The 18,489-nt window shown below is 41.4% G+C and overlaps 1 protein-coding gene across 1 annotated transcript in view; it reads left to right on the plus strand.

Annotated features, from left to right (window-relative positions):
* Window positions 1–18,489, plus strand: part of PDZRN3 (PDZ domain containing ring finger 3) — a 148,085-nt gene that overhangs the window by 94,519 nt on the left and 35,077 nt on the right. The window lies entirely within an intron of this gene.

The raw sequence follows: 18,489 nt of genomic DNA on the forward strand, positions 1-18,489 counted from the left end.
ACAGAGCGTTTAGAGATTCTGGCATATATGAGATTGTGTGTATTTATTTGCTGTATTATTCTAACCACAACGTCACCCAGGACCACATCTCACATGACAAGGAGCAATTAAAGGAAAATGTGTCCAGGCCATGCCCATGCCAAACTGAATCATGACCCTTCTTTTGGCAGCCTCATGCGTGAATCCCTCCCTTTGGGGAACACCAGGCAGGAGCTGATTCGCCAACTGACATGATACATACGGTTTTTTGTGCATGTATGCCATGTTAGTGACATTACGCACTCGCTGAGAACAGAGCTTGTATCTCAGCATAATGCGCTGTTTTTAAGGTTGCTTACATATTCAGAGATGAACAGCAAGGTCCGAGGAGAGAGGCAGTGTCTCTTCACAGGGCGTTTGCTTTGTTCCAAGTCAAAATTCAGAGCCATTTGATTTTAAAGTACACTGTACAATATATACAGATATAAGTATTAAATTACCTAGTTTGCATATAAACAGCTGCGAATATAGTAGCTGAGAGCACCTGGGGAGTTGTATACTACAGACATAGGATTTTCTGTACAATTTATTCAATTAAAGTGTGAAATGTGTCTAAAAGAGTTATTTGAAGGGCTTTTGTTCTCCTGCACAATTTCCGCCTCCCGCTCCCTTCTTTCTTTTGTGCCAAAGTCCCAGAACACAGTTCAAAAAGGGAATAACGAAGTAAGAACTATCTAGGAAGGACACACAGCTACAAAGCAAAGCAAGCTTAGCAACATCACTGCCACTAATTCTGGCTCATAGAGGAGATTTGAATAACTGTCCTGTGTATTTAACATAAAGTTATTCATTAGAATTCAACTTGTTTATATTTTCTGCATAACAATATTTGAAATAAAGAAAATATAAGACATCTCATTAGCTAAAGGAACATTGCAATGACTTATGGACCAAAGCACAAGTGAGAAACTATGTACAGAATCACATCTAACCTATGGAAATGTGTATTTAATTCATCTAGAAGTAGCTACAGCTCAGCTTGTTCCAACTGCCTGGCAATAGCGTTCATACAACACCTGTACTGGGATTTTGTTGCCTCAGCATGGAAGTCTGGCCTCCAGATACTGCTTCAGAGGGTTGCAGGTCCTCCTTAGTCCTGCATCCTATCTGCCAGGTGTGTGGGTGTCTTTAGGGCATCTTTGATGGCACTGGGCATCTACATTTCAGCCCTTACAGGCTAACAGTGAAGTTGCTGATCTTTACTTACTGGAGAAAAACAGAACATGCTATTTACTTGTAAAAGTCACTCACGAGGCACTGAAATGAAGGCAAGGGAACAAAACCTCCAGATTTCCATTTTCAAAACATAGTTCAGTTGACACTGTGAGTCCTTTATTTCGGCAGACCAACTCTACAAGCTTTTGCTTCCCCACCAGCAACTGCAAAACCAAAGAGAAACACTACCTGCAGAGCCAGTTTCCATTAGAGAGTCCGTAGCATCTCCACTTCACACTGCATAAATTTGGTCTAAAACACTCAGTAAGGCATGCTGTTTCTCTACAGAAAATGCATCTGAAGATGCCCTGAATCCCTGTACAGTGCGAGAGGCCTTGCACTTGCACTAACCTGGTAGGATTTCCCCACATATTACCACCCCATTCGAATACCATGCTAAGAGAAACTTCATATTTATTGACAACAGAAAGCATCCTTTAAGCCAAGTTTGCCAGCACAGGCTATGTATTCACAAACCATCCAGGACTTGGTCTCTTCATACCAAGTCTGCTGAAAAAGGAAAAGAGCAAAACTTCTGGCAAAGTCAAAGTCGCTGCTGCAGAAGCAGGAGCCCAGGCTGTCATCAGAAAGCCCATCACACTAATAACACTGCTAAGAACTTGTAAGAACTAAGGTTTTGGAGATCCCATCCTCATCCCTCATTCATAATATGTCTGTTATATCAGCTGAAGGACGTGACTTTGAACATTTGTGTCCAGAAGGACCATCTCAGATCACCATCCTGTTCTGCCTTTATAGAACAGCACCTTCCGCAACTGGATCTGTGTCAGTTGTACGGTGTTCTTCTACGTATCCTATTTCTTTTCTTGCTAAAGAATAATTGTAGCACGGAATTACACAAGAACTGCCATTAAATACAGATTCAGGTTTTGATAAATAAAATAAAATGAAAGGTTTTGATAAGGAAAATATTTCATGCAAGAGAGGAATCCTAATATATTCTCAAATTTATAATTGGTCATTCCAGTCATTAAATTCCAATATAATTCCCTTAATATAATCCACTTATTTTTAAATAAATCTAGTTGGTATTAATCGCAAAGAAAGGTGCAATAATTAACTGGGATGATCCTGTGAACATGAAATCACCTACTGGTGATTAAGCATGATGTTTATGATAAAAAAATCCCAAGCCCCAGTTCTTCAGCACTCAGAAGTATCATTCATATTTGGAAAATTCTGGAATTGTTCCAGAGTCACCTTTTGTCCAGCTGAAACAGCGGCTGGGTCTGTGTCTTTGGTTATAGCGTGAGCCAGCAGTAACCTTGCCAGCACCCTAATATCCAAAGTGAAGGCAGACACAACTGATGAACATGAGAAGGTGAAACATGAGCCAGGCACTGTACTGGTGAGACCCACCCTCCTTACAAATTCCAGAAAATAAAGAAATGAGAAAAAAGGCTACAGTTTTGGACACGACTGCCTAGCCGGAATCGTGGTTTTCATTTGCCTAGGTCTGTAACTGCTTGGTGCCATACACTCTCTGTACAGCTAGAGAGAGAAAGCATTGTTTTGTGCTCCCTAGCAGGCTTCTAGTGGTTTGAAGCGGCAGGAATACCTACGCTGTGCGTTCACTCCTCCAGCTGCAGCTTCTTGCCATGCCCACTTCTTTGCTTTGATGTTGTGTATTTTCCATGTCTCAACGCATATTTCTAGAACTGCTCATTGCCTTTCTGCAGCATGGGTGCCACAACAGCGACGTGATTCCTGATCGTTTAACAAGGTTACGAGCAGCGATACAAGCGCTCAGACTGTCGGCAGACCCAGGGAGGGGTACGGGGTTATTTCAGAGTGGTGACGCTTGATGGAAGGGGTAGAAATGTGGTTTTTTTTCAACAGAAGCTCATTCCTGCAGTTGCTGGTGTTATAGATCAGGGCTTTCCAGGATAAACTTTCCAAGGTTGAACAGTTTTTCAGAGCCAACATGTAATTCAAAGACATTTAGTACAAGCAGTTGTTCAATTTATCATCTTGGAGTGCCAACGTTTTTAATAAAATTAACAAATAGGCACCTCATGGCAAGCAGGGTGGAATTACTTTTTTTTGTAATTAGACTTCAGACAATGTTGTATTATGTAGTTAAGGGGAAGGAACTTTGCCTCAAATTTCAAAGTGGTGAATCTCAGTTTAATTCTACTAATGGCAGTTAACACAGATGGCTAAAAAGAGTAATTATCTTCTTTAGCTTTCTGCCACCTGCCACAAATGAACTGTTTTCTTTAATTGCTCAGAATTACTCTTAATCACACAAAACAGATACTTAAATCCTAGTCACACATTGCAACTCAAGAGCAAGATTTTAACCCTAAGCATGCGACTTAAGAAATTACCACCCTGACCCAGAGTCCAATGCTGGCTGTGTGATGTGACACTTGAAAAGATTAATCCTGTCTCTTCCAAGTGGGAGCAAAGTTTGCAGGCTAATCATACAAGTCCGTTAGTCTGATCCAAGTAATTACCAGAGCAACCAAAGGGCTATATCCGCAGAAGCAGGAAAAAAATTCACACATTTTCTTCCTGCTGATACACCTTCTCTAACAAATGGTCGTTTTTAAAAGCCACACTATCAAATAGACTTATCTTAAAAATGACTTACCAAAGAACTTAAAGATGTGACATTAACTGTACCTGACTGATGAGTCAAAGCTTTTTTAGGTTCCTGGAGATGTTGTAACAGAGATAATAATCCCATTTCCAATGGGGCATCATTTTGAATTAAATCGATGTTAGGCATTTAAAAATCCCAACATGACACCCTTTGGAATTTTCTAGCTACATTATATTTTATAACAGCAATTCTTGCCCCCCACCATGCAGGTGATGTGTGCATTGGAAGAACAGAGAGTCTTCCCGTTCCTCTTTACTATTGGCCTTGACGTCTGAACTGAAAACCGACCAATTCAGCTTCTGCCAAAGAACTTGGATGCCATCTCTTTAATTCTGCCTACTGAATCACCACATTAAATTGAAAAAGCACTCATGCAAGTCCTGAGTTTTAGACAGAGCTCTGTGTTTAAGAGAAAGGAAGAAGCACCAAAATTACCGTTCCATAAATTACAAAGTCAGTAACTCTCCATTCACCATTTCTCCCAAATTTGTTAGAGGAAGTTCCCAAGAGAATTTATACACAAGGTGAAAAGAGGAAAATTAGGGTGGGCACCTCTTGATAAGAACTCTTTAAGTGAAAACCAACCCCAAGCAAACAGTTTCACTTCTCAGTATAAAATCATCCGCATCAGAAGCGACCTGTACTGTATGTATTACACCATCTTGCCAACACATAATGTTTTTAAAGAACTACTCCATTATTTTGAAATCAGGTAAACGCACGAATAGTGCCATTTAGCATCTTTTTGCTGTTACAGCTTTGTATTTTTCAACGTCTGAGTGGCAGAGGGAAAGGAAATCATTTGGAACCGTGGTCCTGGAAAACAGCCTTAAGCAGCGTGTGTGTGTTCACCAATCTAAGGATAAACAGAGACCTAAAATATGAAATTAGCTCCTGACTGAGAAACACCTCAGAAAATGTTTCTGAACTTGATCTTTATGGAGCTTCATTACCTATGGCCCTAATGTTGTAACGTTTATGCTGTGCTCCACCTTAGAGTTTTTACGTTATAAATTCCTTTAACGAGTGTGACTGTCACTTCTGAGAGGGGCTCAGCTGTACCAAACGTCCGTGAGTAGGTGTGGGAAAGAAAGGGTCTGACTGCGTCATTGCCCCTGTGTATGTATAACCACAGCAGGGAAAGTTAGTCTAATAATAGTATTTACCTTTGTTACTTGGTAAATAACAAACTATTATTAGACAATTACAGGAAAGGTCAAGATCCACTTTTTTTTCCCCTTTAAGAAAAATGCTTACTCTGTGTTTAGCTTCAGTTAAAAGCGTTTTTCATAAAGTAGTGTAGCAAACACTTGAATGCATCAGAGTTTATGACGCTGCCTTAATTTAACGGTAAAAGATAAGAATTTTTCAGTGGCGCTTGCTCAGGTATCCTTATTATCATCCGGCTCCAGCTTTCATATGGGTTTGTAACAATAATAATAATAATACGGGTTCATAAAATGGAGCTATTTTCATATAAATATTGTCCAAGCGATAATAGATTTTTATAATCGTCTCCAGCGGTGGCCAGCAAACACTCTCTGCCGGGGTGTTGCTGGGAGCACACGCTGCTGCAGGAAATGAAAACAACTTCAGAAGGAGGAAAGATTAAATACAATCAATCCATCACTGTGCGATAAGTAACAGGCTTTCGGAGTTTTAATGGACTAAATACTGTAATGTGTTTGGTTTGGTAACCACAGAGTTCAATCAAGTATTTTTACATTTTTAAACAGGAAATGGCCTTTTCTCCAAAGGATATACACATTTGCAGTGCATAAATCAGATCCTGAGTCCCACGGATCCCGATCTCATGGTCTTTACCATGCGATTGACTTTAACTCCTTTTCTGAAGAAACCTCCAGTAATTCTGGTGGTGTAACGTGATTTGATGAGTTGTCACTGTTGGTTTTCCATCCTTTTGTTCCATGCAAGCTCTTGCCTCAATGCTGTTCCTCTAAAGCATTTGCAGGCTGTGGATTAGCCACATACCCCATCCCGGGGTGAGCTTCAGATACAGGGGTGCTACCCAAGCAGCCCAGCGACGGCACAGCCATCTGCCGCCCAGGCCTCCTGCGCCCTGTTCCCCGGCAGACAGAACACCGTCTCAGCCAGCGCTGCAAACACCGCTCACTGTCCGGTCTCATCTCGTCTCACCTTTTATTTCTAACCCTTTCCCAAAGTGCAACCGCGTTTGGTTTAAGCCCAGCCTGCACGGCTCTGCGCCCCGCTGCCTTGCACGGGCACCCCCGGGCACGGCTGCTGGTAAGGGGAACGGGAAAGCTCGTGTTTAGAGTACTGAGCACAGTATGGGGCTTATTTAGCACTGTACAAATGTCAGATTTTAGACAGGATAGCGTGTAGCTATGACAGCTGTCTTTTAAATTATGCAGAAGAACAAGCTGAGGACAAATACAACTGAGCAGTGGCTTTTTAAAAGAATCTACCGAATACAGAAGTGTTTATTCCTTCAGAAAACCCATTGTGTCATTTTGCAATAAAATCAGCTAAAATTGTAGGTGCATGTATTTTCTGAGACGCTTGCTAGAAATCATGATACAAATACAAATTACCAACATAAAATATGCACACGCGCTCACAAGCGTATATCTCTCTTCTGAGATTACTGATAACTTACCCGTTGCCAAAACGAGACAGAAAAATTACAAAACATGTATAGTTAATATACCCACGCACAGACTACTTTGAAAAATCTAATTCATAAATTATACATTAAGTTAGCAACTATACATGCTTGCATCGACAGGATATTGTTATGACGAAGGCAGCTATCTTTCCAAAATGTAGGGGGGACATGAAACACTGCTGAATGACAAGCAGAATTGGGAGCCTTTCAGCACAGCTCATCACAGACTCTTCTGGAAGCTAAAAAGAGGAGTGCTGGGAATCCCATTCCCTCCAAAGATTCAGACGCCTCGGAACATAAATCTGTGTACAAATCCCCTAGCCTACAAGCAGAGGATCCCCACAGGCTATTGGCCCTGTGACCTCCTGCACAGGAAGTATTTTCAGTATTACAGCTTGAATTTAGGAAAGTCTCATTATCCAAAGTTGGGGTTTTTTTTCCTCTTTCTATTTCAAAACAAAATTAATGTTACAGTAATGAAGAAAATATGAGCGTAGAGATAGTAAATGTCTGAAATGCTTTCACGTAAACACTGAAACTAAATGGAAAATGTTTGAAACTTCCTATGTAACTTATGGGAAAGGTTTTCTGAAGCATGCATTCATTAAGGCAGACATACTAGATACAGGGAAGTGCTCGTGACCGTACCTGTGCTACTGTATGGGAAAATACTGAAAAAGGTGAAGTTGTCTTCCTCTCCTTTAAAGTAGACTTCAAGTAGAGGGTGTTCTACTGTAACACTCTCAGATGAAGCATCACTGTAAAACTGCACTTGAACGAGATACTACTCGTATCTCAATGCTTGACAGAAGTGCAAAATAAGCCAACAAACTACGGGAGAGAAGCAATCTAGCTCTGGATGCAGCAGTGCTGGGATACCAGGTTCCTGATTCCCACCGATATAGCAATGTACGTAGATAGCTTTGTGTAGACAGCTTTCACAATAAAAATTTTAAACCGCTTCAATAGTTTTAACATAAATGATAGCAGGGAAACACATACACATTAACATCCCAAAAAAACCTTGAGAATTTTATGATTTAAACAAAAAAAAAAAGGAAATCCATTAAAAAACTGCATGGGGGGAAATGTTTGAGCTAATAAAACTGTATTTTAGATTGTAACCTTCTTCAGAGCTTTTGTTTTCATTGGCATTTGTTTTCTATTCATTTGCTTCCTTAGTACTGTCGTCCATGGTCTCATGCCACCATGACCAAAGTGACAGACTTTTGTCTCTGCTGGATTAATCAGTGTGTTCTTTGATCCATAACATATGCTCCTAGTAGACATTTAGCGTCAACATATCCAAGATTTGTGGGCTGGCAGTTTGGTGCCTAATGTTAACCTAGCTGATAGACAGTTTAGAGCATTTAATTTTTTTCTTTTTTTATTGAGCCTGCCTTTCATCCATAATAGAGCTCAAACAACGGAATAAATTATGTGATGTTAAATATTTGGGTTGATATCTTTACTTGGAGATGAATTTTTTTTCTGGGTGAGAAAGCACTGAGAGGCTGCCCAGACAAATCTCCGTAGGCACCACGCATACATTTTTATGCACATCGTAGGCACAGGGTTTGAGTATTCATGGTCAGGGAAGCCTGTCCTCAGGGAAGAGGACATGAGCTCCGCACCAGCACTTCTGAGGCCCCGGGGGCCTGTCCAGGACCTCGCTACGCTGACACTGCTCCAGGGGCTTGGCTGGGCACTACGGCTGGTGGAAAAGCCCCAGGGGCAGTTAGTTAAGTCCCCCAAAACTGACCCGCTGTGACTTAGGCTTGAGAGGACTTTGTGGTGAGAAGCCAAAGTCAGTCTGCTGGGATGGCCCTGGCAGCTGCGGGGGGTGCAGGAGAGCGGTGGTCGCCCACGGCATCAGGAGGAGCCGGGCTCTTCCCAGCGAGCACCCGCGCCTCGCCCTGCCTGTTCCCCGGGGACAAGGACCTACACGGGGCTGAGAAGGCGGGGGCTGGTACCGAGTTTTATTTCTTCTAGGTGCTGCGTGAGATTGATAGAAAGTTATATCAAAGGAAGCTGGAAAAGGGCAGGGTAAAGAGCAGAAGGAGTAGGGTAGTAATCCCTATTTTTCCTTTGGTGTATCAAATAAATAAAGGATATCAATTAATGAGATTCAAACTACTTAATTATTTTTTCATTGAGAGGTATAGCACATGATTTATGGCTCAGCGACTCCTTTACTGATCATACTGCTATAAAGTGCTGCCTAATATATTGCTTTCTACTCTGTGCACAGATAGAAATGGCAAGTATAAAATGGGATTAACTGCCCTCAAAATAGTCTGGGCTTGGAATTACTTACACAAGGCCAGTGTCAAAATTCCCTTTGACTTCCAAAAGTGCTGAATTATCTCCTCGTCCCCATCTTCTATGGCACATAGGCACACCCCTGTCCGGGGCAGACCTGTACAGAGCCCCAAAATAGTACGTGTAGTACAGAGGAGAGGGAATCTATTTTTTTTTAAAAAGCGCTGTCCTCCCATGAGGAATTAAACAGAAAATGAATGGAGAAGCCAAATGTCAGCTGCTCCCTTAGACTTCAAGGTTCAGGAAACTCTGCTTAGTGGGAGTGGGAAAAGACTGGCAGACTGAAATATAAAAGAATAACTGTATTATAAGAAGATTATGGGAGATTATTTTTCTTGCAGGCCCCAGATTTCTGCAAAAACAATCCTGAATTGCATCCTACAAGGCAAAATTAATTCACCCATTCCTCTAAACGACAGGGTTTTATTAACTGCGTATTCGTTTGGTGCGCACAAAATTAAAAACGGGCTCATACTACAAAACTTTACGTGCGTCTTTCGTTTGACGACACGGAGCTCAATGTGATTAACAGTGTGGCAGTTCGAAGCAAGAAGAAAAATAATTGTTTTTTCAATATACAACCCCCACAATAATTCAGAAATCAATATGCATCCTCAGAGAATTTCCCCCAGCAGAGATTTGGGGGAAGCAGGGTGGCCTGCCTTCATTTCCTTATGAATGTGAAGCTCCTGCAGCCCTGGCTCGCCTGGCTTTTTTTTTTTTTTTTTTTTTTAATGTTTAACTATAACCACTGGGACTGGAATCATAGCTTCTAGTGGCCTAGAATGAATATTAATAAGACACTGGGCCATGGAGTTCCTTGCTGATTTTGACAGTTTAAAGGATCAGTTAGTTAATTAGAAGATGACATGGCACATCGCATCCCTTGGCTCCATCCTGCCTTCTGTCTCCTCTTTTCATTTTCTTTTTTGACATGTTAGATTACATCATTACTTGTAGTTTCACTTGTTAGCCACACCATGAAATGAGAATATTTTAAGCTGTAATTATTGTGATTTCTCTCCTCTGCTAAGAACATGAAACTCAAAGCATACAGAAACTTGAATTTCAAAGACTTGGGAATACATGCCTGGTAGTTTATAACCTTCTAACTACAGCCAATAAACAGAAAAAGATTTTTATGTAGCACAGAAAATTGTGTTGATCATCATACTGGCAACCAATCCAGTATTTTAAGTAGGCACTCCCATCGTCTGTGCTTTATTTTTGAGTTATTTAATGCTTTCATAGGCATATTTCTCAGAAATCCAGAGTCTCTTCCCTCCAGCCATGAAGTGATTGTGCCTCTAGACACAGACATGCAATCCAGTACATTCATCGCATTGTACTATCCTGAAAGAAGTATGAGTTTTCTATCATCATCATAGTCAGAACAGACAAAAATAATGTGAACCAAAAGCATGGTACTATGCCACAACCCCCTCATTTGGAGAAACAACAAGGGGTAACAAGGATGGACAGGGGATAAGAAATTTTGTTGAAACGTTACCTTACTTCTCAAGTACCCCGACACCCCAAATGGGCAAGCCACAGTCCAAAATCAAAAATAACCCGCAAAGCTACAGTCATACCAAAAATCATAAAAACTTTCAAGTTTTGCATCCCACTGTCATACTGCAGTTAGCCATCAGGACAAAAATTCTGGGCACACAGTAAGACTTTGGAAGAACCACGGCCACTTATTTTGTGTACTGCTAGACAATCTCATTCATCAATATTTGTCTTCTAACTTACATTCTGCCTGTAAAATTCTTATCAAGGGCACTGGTCTGTTTCTGCACAAAAATGCAGGGAAACACACGTGCGTCGTCCTTTCTGGGTAGGCTTGCCGGTCTGCAAACGGAAGAGTCTACAGGAAAATCGGGACGCAGTTTACGCACTGTGGAAAGCCTGCAGCCCTGCGGCTTTGCCAGAAATCACACGATTAGTGGGTAAATGTGGGTTCCAATAGGAACGATCATTTCTGGGTTATTATTGGTATTCATCGCTGTGTCTGATTACCCCTGTACTTTCACATTTCTTTTATCAAAGGTTTATATTTGAGTATTCATTTCAATACCACTTAATCAATACTGGTTATCAGAATATGTATTTTGAGGGAAGAAATTGCAGAGGAAGGGTATCTACATAATAACTCTGCAGTTAGCCAATACAATAACCTAGGTAGGTAATTCCTTTTTTTCATTAAAACCTCCCATTGATTCACAGGGCGTCACAGAAATCCAGCGGTAATAACAGGCGGAAATCGCTTCCATTGCCATAAGCTAGGTAACGTTACCTGTAGAAGGAACAAAGCTGGGGGTTGTGTGCCCTCCAACAGCAGCCTTTCCTCATTGAACTAGAATTCCTTGTTCAAGGTGAGCCAAGCGAGGCATGAAAAGTGCCCTTCTTGTTTCAGAGAAGGGATTAATGCCTTAGAGTGTCTTTTATCAAATCGATGTTATTGCAATAGTATTGATTTCATAATGAAACAAGAAATGAACCGGCATCGCTGCAATTTCATAGGCTGGTGAGATTATACTGTGAAAAGGATAAATGAAAACCAAATACGATGCTATATTGTTGGTGTATTTCATACACTAACCAATAGAAAACGGTGCACTAGAGCACTCGGTAGGACCGTAGCCATCTTCTGTATCCTACCATAGTTTCAAGGCTAGGTCTTGGTTGGCGCTGGGAAAGCACAGGTGAAGTTGGCAGCACAGGCACAGCCTGTCTCCAGGATCGCAAACCAGTCACAGTCCCCATGTGCCTCTTCTTCTTTGTCTTACCCCAAACGTCTAATCTATTTTGACTGTACTGTGCTGAAGCAGAGGCAACAGCTGCTCCACGTGTGCAGTACCCAGCAGAGCCCTGCGGTCACTGCTGGCCCCTCCACATGCCCACGCTGGAATTAATCAGACAGACCAGTTCTGGAGCTACTGCCAGTCTCCTTCAGTGGAAATGCATCTTTCCCAACTTCAAAGACAGAAATAAACACTTACGTTTCCTTTGTTCCTAAAAGCCTTAAACCCCGTTTCATTCAAGGTCTGCTCATGTTCTGGGTCCTTTCTGCATAGGAGCTCTAGCTGAGAATTAATCAGATTCCTCATTGTCCACCTGAACCTAGAAATGAACACAAAGGCAAACATATAAGGAACTTTTGTCATTTTGACTGCCATTTACAATTAATACTTAATACTCCCACATATCCTTTTCATCAGACGGTTAATATAAAACCTAATGAACCATAGATGGCATTCCTGTTTTGCTCTGTTTCAAATTAAGTGTGGAGCAGTAAAATCTGAGAAATGAAAGTTAATATCTTTTCAAAAAGAAATGGCTTAAAATTCATAATATGAATACGGGAGCTAAAATACAAAAGTCAGTGGAGACTGTGATCCTTAGCAGGTCTTGGCAGTCTCTGGCCGTATACTATTAAGCATTATTCAGCTGACCCTAAGGGGAGTTCATCTGGAGACATTAAGGTCAAAGAGCAGAAGCATTTGGACACAGTCAAATGGATTTTACACCTTTGTATCTTTCTGACATTACTGTTTTGCTTCAGCAAACTGGCTAATATCAGATATATCCTACCGGGTACCTTTCTAAATCACTTCAATTTTCTTTGTCCCTGGGCTACAGTTATATGATCAGGATCCAAAGCTATCACAGGCTATGATATACTATTTTACTTGCTCGTTTGTATTAGAATGAACTTTATTAGCTTTTGGGCACGTGTCTATCAGTTTTAAAGATTAAGTATTGTGTCAATAGTTTTTATGCAGCATTCAAGTACACCGAGTCATTTTGCTTGCTCTGAGATTATTAAAAGCGTATTATGGCTTTTACAGAAAACATTTGTATTTTAAAATGAACCATCACTCACAGCAGCCTGTGCTTACCGATGCTATCCCTCTGAAGCGGTATTTCACAGCAAAATCAAAATGGGGATAGAAGCTCTGTAAGTAATTTTAGATTTGAGAGCACATGAACCTTATAAACACAAGTATATAACTAGCATTTGACTCCACTCTCGTTATCCACTTTCTTCCTCTAACTATCCTTAATTTTCTATTTTATATTCTTGTTACTGCTAACAATAACCACAGCACTTTTACCATGTAAAAACCAACAATTTGTACAGGCTTAAATTTGTCATTCTTCTTAAATAGAAACCAGCTAGTTAAATAACCCGTAAAAAATTACAGAGAGGAGTTTGGCTCTGGCAGTATCAAAACCAGGAAATCAAAGACGCTTTTTTGCGAGGAAGCTGAGGTTTCAGCTAACATGAAAGAAGCGTTTAGAGCACAAATCCAGCCTATAATCAGATTTTCTCTTTCAGTCTTTCATACTTCTGGTTTTGCGGTTCGTGGTGGCAGACTACATTGTGTCACGAATGGGGAAACGGACGGGGATGGTGCGACGGGGATTGGAGCTGAAGAACAACTCTTTAAAGTGTGATCTGCCTCCAGGTCCCTCACTTGGGCATTGCTAGGCTTGAAGTATCACAGCTGGCAGACGGTGATTTCGGAGCTGGTTTATGATTAAGTGAAAGAGCACTCCTTTTCTGATTAGTTCATTTTCTGTCCTCAGTAGCTAAAACCCTGTTTCACCCGCTTCCATCACGGTGTCATCACTGTAAACCCAGCGCACATCCTCTGGTTCAGGGATCGCCTTTTGTCTTAACCTTTCACCAAGACCTCTTGGCACTGCTGTAACAGACACCCAGATAGGCAGCCAGTAGGAGGAGCTTCATAGTCCATAGGTCAGCTCTTAGCATCCTAATTCTCCCCATCAGAAGGTCTCAGTAGCATATTAAACAGTTATTTACCCTATTCTGACCTCCTCATTTCTGCTTCGTGAAAGGCTGAATTAACACAATAGCGTTCTCGTATCTCCTGGCTTTGCAGTGCTCACGGTGATGTCGCTCTAATGTTCCTATAATACTACTATCTTTCTCAAGTGGCATAATTTGAAGAGATACCAGACTCCTTAAAGAGCTTAGAGGACAGAAGAGTTCCTTCAGTGGTTTAACAATAAGTATCATTTCATTAAAGCTATTTCTGAGAATTTGAACTCTTTCAGAGATATGAAGTGGAGCAAATAAGGACCTCAAGACTTCGACGTTAACTGATGGGAATAAAGCCAATGTTTTACATTTGCTTTCACATCCTCTCTCGTAGTATGTTTTAGTTTAAACATTTTGGCTCCAGCCTTGAAGCTTCCAATGCATAGGCAGATTGCTATGCCCATATGCAAAAGAAATGCAGAACTGAGATCTTTTTGCTGTTATGTTTAGAGTATGTATTTAATTGTTGTGCTTGCACAGTGCCATAGAAAATCCTGGTCTGCTTTCACATATTCAACAAAGGACTTTTTAGACGGGTATTTTTGAAGTAGATCCATGCTAATTAAATGTATTATTAAGAATCCAACACTTCACAGCCATCGGTGGATTGTAGTATTGAAAATTTGCAAATAAACACGGGGAAACAGAACTCAGTCTGAACACGTTCTCAACAATGAGGCACTCAAGCTTTAAATAGAGGCAACCCAATGGCTATCATTAAAAAGCATCCTCACACACTTCGAAAAACTCCGGCTACTTACTCTAAAGTACAGTTGTGTAGCCCAGTGTTCTTTCGCACCACTCTATGTAATCATAACCTACGGCTTCCTGACTTCTGTTTATATAACGCTCGAATGTGAGAATTATTTATAAAGCCACAGCTGTTCTCTTTCCGAGCCTTTGTTTCTCACAAGTCTTAAATGTTTGTAAAAACAAGAAAAGTAATTAAAGTATTGATACATTAAGTAAACATTTCCCCTCACACAGCTTAAATAGGAATCATTTGTTTAAACAGAACTTGCTAAGTATATGTACAAAAATATAACGTTAAATAGTTACTACATACTAGGAAAGCCAACTTGCATTTAAAGGAACAAAATAAACAACGGCAAACCGTTACTAATATTGCAGTCAGCCACTCAAACATTAGGAGCTCCCAGAACCGAGTGCGACGGTTTGGTGTTTGCCCAGATCTGTGAAGTAGCTATGTGCCATCTGCTCCTCGCACAAAGGACATGAGTTCATTCTTGCTGGTGGGAACTGCTGTCTAAGAGCCAACAATTGGCAGCGTAAGTCCTTACCCTTGAAAAGCTGGCAGAGAGTGCTTTTTAGCCTTTGAGCTCCCTAATAATGTTCCCCTCCAGGGTGCAGGTCCCTCATGAGTGCTTCATTTCCCTCTTTATTCTGATTCACCGCCCCGTGCAGACAGGCAGGACACCTCAAGTGCCTTGGTCTCCAGTGGATTCCCTTTACCTGCCAACACCTGACAGGCTTAATTATAAAACAAATCAACTCTTTCAGTAGCAAAATTTATACTAGGCTTGTAGTTACAACCTGGGAGGTTGTAGTTTGCAACTAAACCAAATACAAAAAGCAAAACCAGCCCATGGTCTGTGGCAGGATTCCCTCCTCGCTGTCACCCAGCGCCTGTCCAGGAGATCCAGCTTCCCCGAGACAAGCGCAGCACCCTGCCCTTCCCGGCAGCCCATGCGGTCTGGCTGCTTTCCACCTTCTGTTTCCTGGGACACAAAAGCAAACGCCTGATAGTCGGAGCCAGGTATCTTGGTAGAAGGGATTTTGCAGACTTGGTCACATGTAATCAGTCAGGGAGCAAGTAATCTAGATAAATGCTAATGAAAGCTCTTGCTGGCACCTTGTGTATTCAAAGGCTATTTACTATTGTTCCTAGTCAGCTGGCTCACTAACTTCCCATTCAATCTGGATTGCTCAGCTTCAGCTGGGACCACTATAATATTCACATTACACGTAACACAAGCCATCCACTACGCGTACATTTTGTTAAGCTCATTATCTGTGGCGCACTGGCGAGACCACACATGACACGTTGTTAACGCAGATGACAGATCCCGTAACGAGCTGCCTTATCCGGACAAACCAAAGGAAGCCAGTTCACCTCCACCACGTACGGCAGGCGTTGACGAGGGTTCCTGTAGCGCCCTGGGCTTGCCTGGTACATATGGTACAAAGCAAGTGGAATCACACAATTAACACCTACCCCATCCCAGTGGCTCTTTCTGGCCGTCTGGGTCCAGCAGCGGGGGGCACCAAGAAGATCTCTTTGTTCTTGATATCAGTCCTCAAACCTCACAAAGAGCAATTAGGAAACAACTGAGCGCTGGGGCCTTGTCAGACCTTCTGGCATCACCCACCAACCTCATTTATCGTGGAAGAATTCTCCTAAGAATTACACTGAAAACTTGTAGCAACTTTTTACGCGAACATGCAACTACAACAGCTTAAGAGCTGACCAGATTTAGCAGATTTCACAGGGACAACACAACCCATCTCTATGCCAAACTTCAAAATCGTTTCAAATTATGTTGATATTAAAACCTTCTCAGAGAAAACATAATCAGAATTTCTTAACATGGGCAAGCAAAGTATTTTTTTTTCCTCTGATACTACTCTTGGAACTGACTGAAACGCTTCAGCTGAAATGTACCTTTGAAAGCAAAAATCAGCCTTGACAAAGTCTGGAACACAAGTTTGCAGCCCAAATGTTTAAAGTTTAGCAAAATACTGTAAAAACTAGTCTATATTACCCTGAGGCAGCACCACCATTGCTGCCTACGAGATGAATAGAGAAATAAGAATTAGATTTCAATAATGGAAAGCATCTCCGTTGAGGTAAGCGCTGGCCTGACTGTCAGGCTAGATTATTTACCAGAGCAACAGCGCAACAAAGCCAACTACACCGTTAAGCCACGCTGTTTGCTGCTGAGCAACGTGCTTAGGCTTTGTTAGCTGAAGAATCTGAACCATCACATTTATGGGGTCGCTCCACTCTTACATCAAAACAAGTCCTTCTGTTGGACTTACTCTCCTGCCCTGATTTACGGATTATCTTTTTGAATTGTGAAACATCATAGAATGGTTTGGGTTGGAAAGGAAGTTTAGAGGTCATCTAGTCCAACCCCCCTGCAGCGAGCAGGGACATCTTCAACCAGATCAGGTTGCCCAAAGCCCCGTCCAGCCTGACATGGAATGTAGTCTACCATGTTACTATAGGAAAATAACAAAGAGATGCATTTCCATTGAAACTGGAAATGAAATGTCCTGCACCTTTCTGTTCAATTTCTCAGGAGATCCAGCTGCATGCTGTTTCCAAAAAAATTCCTGACTGAACCCAGGCACTTAAACTGAACAACAACATTTAAACAGCAACTAGTATTTAAGAAGAAACTTCCTTGGATAGGGAAAAAAAAATCATAGGCAACATTTTTGAAAGTTATACATTGCTTAGTCAAATTACATAACCAAAAAATATCTAATCTAAGCCACAAACTTTTTAAAATTTCACTAGGGGCATTTTTTTTTCCACTTAATTCACTTATCCTTTCTGCTTTTAGGGAATATTAGTTCCCTCATCCAAGACCTTGCCAGTTGTTGGAGATCCACAGCTACTGGCTGTCAACCAACTTTGGAAAAGTCCGTAGCACGTGGTTGGCATAGCTAACCCGGGATAGCCTGCATCGTTCCTCAGCTCAGAGGGCCAGCAGCGAGATCCAGGCTATACCTCTGCCTTGCTGTAAGCTTGCAGGTTGTACCACCACCGCAGCAGTAATCTCGTCGGGGAAACATCACAGTCACGGCACAGGGATGGCTGCTTTCGGATGTTTGACAGGGATTTGAAGATGTCTCCTTTGTTTCTTTTTCACCAGATAGGTAGATTTTGCTACCAAAACACAGTTTCAGAGTTAAGGGACCCCATCTTGCCACAGTCTATTTACTGAAGTTTAGTACTAAAACTGCATTTCAGCAGCTGATCATTTCAATGCAAATCGTGAGTCGGTACAATTGCAGCAGTAGCTGGGTATCCTACAGGATACCTGCGTGCAGAGTTTGGACATAAAAGCTGCAGGCGATCCTTGTGCAACATTTCCATTGCCATCCACAGAAGCTTGCAAAGTCGGAAACCAGTTAGAGAACCAGAGCGTGAGATGCGGGCCCACTGCCATGCAATGCCTCTCTCAGAGCTAGGAGCTTGGTCTCATTCCTAGCTACTCTGTCGTCGTCTTCTTTATAGCAGAATGAATTGAAACAAGGATCATAAAAATGCACGCTTTCTGAATGCTTAAACAATTACAAACAGTATGGTCAATCCAAGCTTGTAGCACAAGGTGGTGTTTCCTACAGACTGGAAAATATCCATAAAGTTTACAACTTATGAGTACTTTTCTGGTTCATTGGCCAGATCGCTGATGTTTTATCGTTTACATCTATGGCACAGGCTCAGTGTGGATCTAGGCACTCAAATACCGTCGTAAATGGCATACTTATTTTATTGTATATCTTCTTATAATCTGATAAAGTTTATATTTTTAATATAACAAATAATATGTGAACCTGTCATTTACCTTCTTCAAATACAGTGAGAGTCAGTAGCACAGATGGCTGTTTTTCACTTGGTATAAATATTAATCTAAAGCTAATGTATAAATATTAATCCAAAGCGCTCCTTTTTTCTTCCCCTAAATCCACCTACATTCGCATATATCTCTTCTGCTTTGTAGGCAAGTCCTAAGGCTGCACGTAGGCTTTCAG

Source organism: Phalacrocorax aristotelis, chromosome 6 (assembly GCF_949628215.1).
Source record: "Phalacrocorax aristotelis chromosome 6, bGulAri2.1, whole genome shotgun sequence".
Taxonomy (NCBI): Eukaryota; Metazoa; Chordata; class Aves; order Suliformes; family Phalacrocoracidae; genus Phalacrocorax; species Phalacrocorax aristotelis.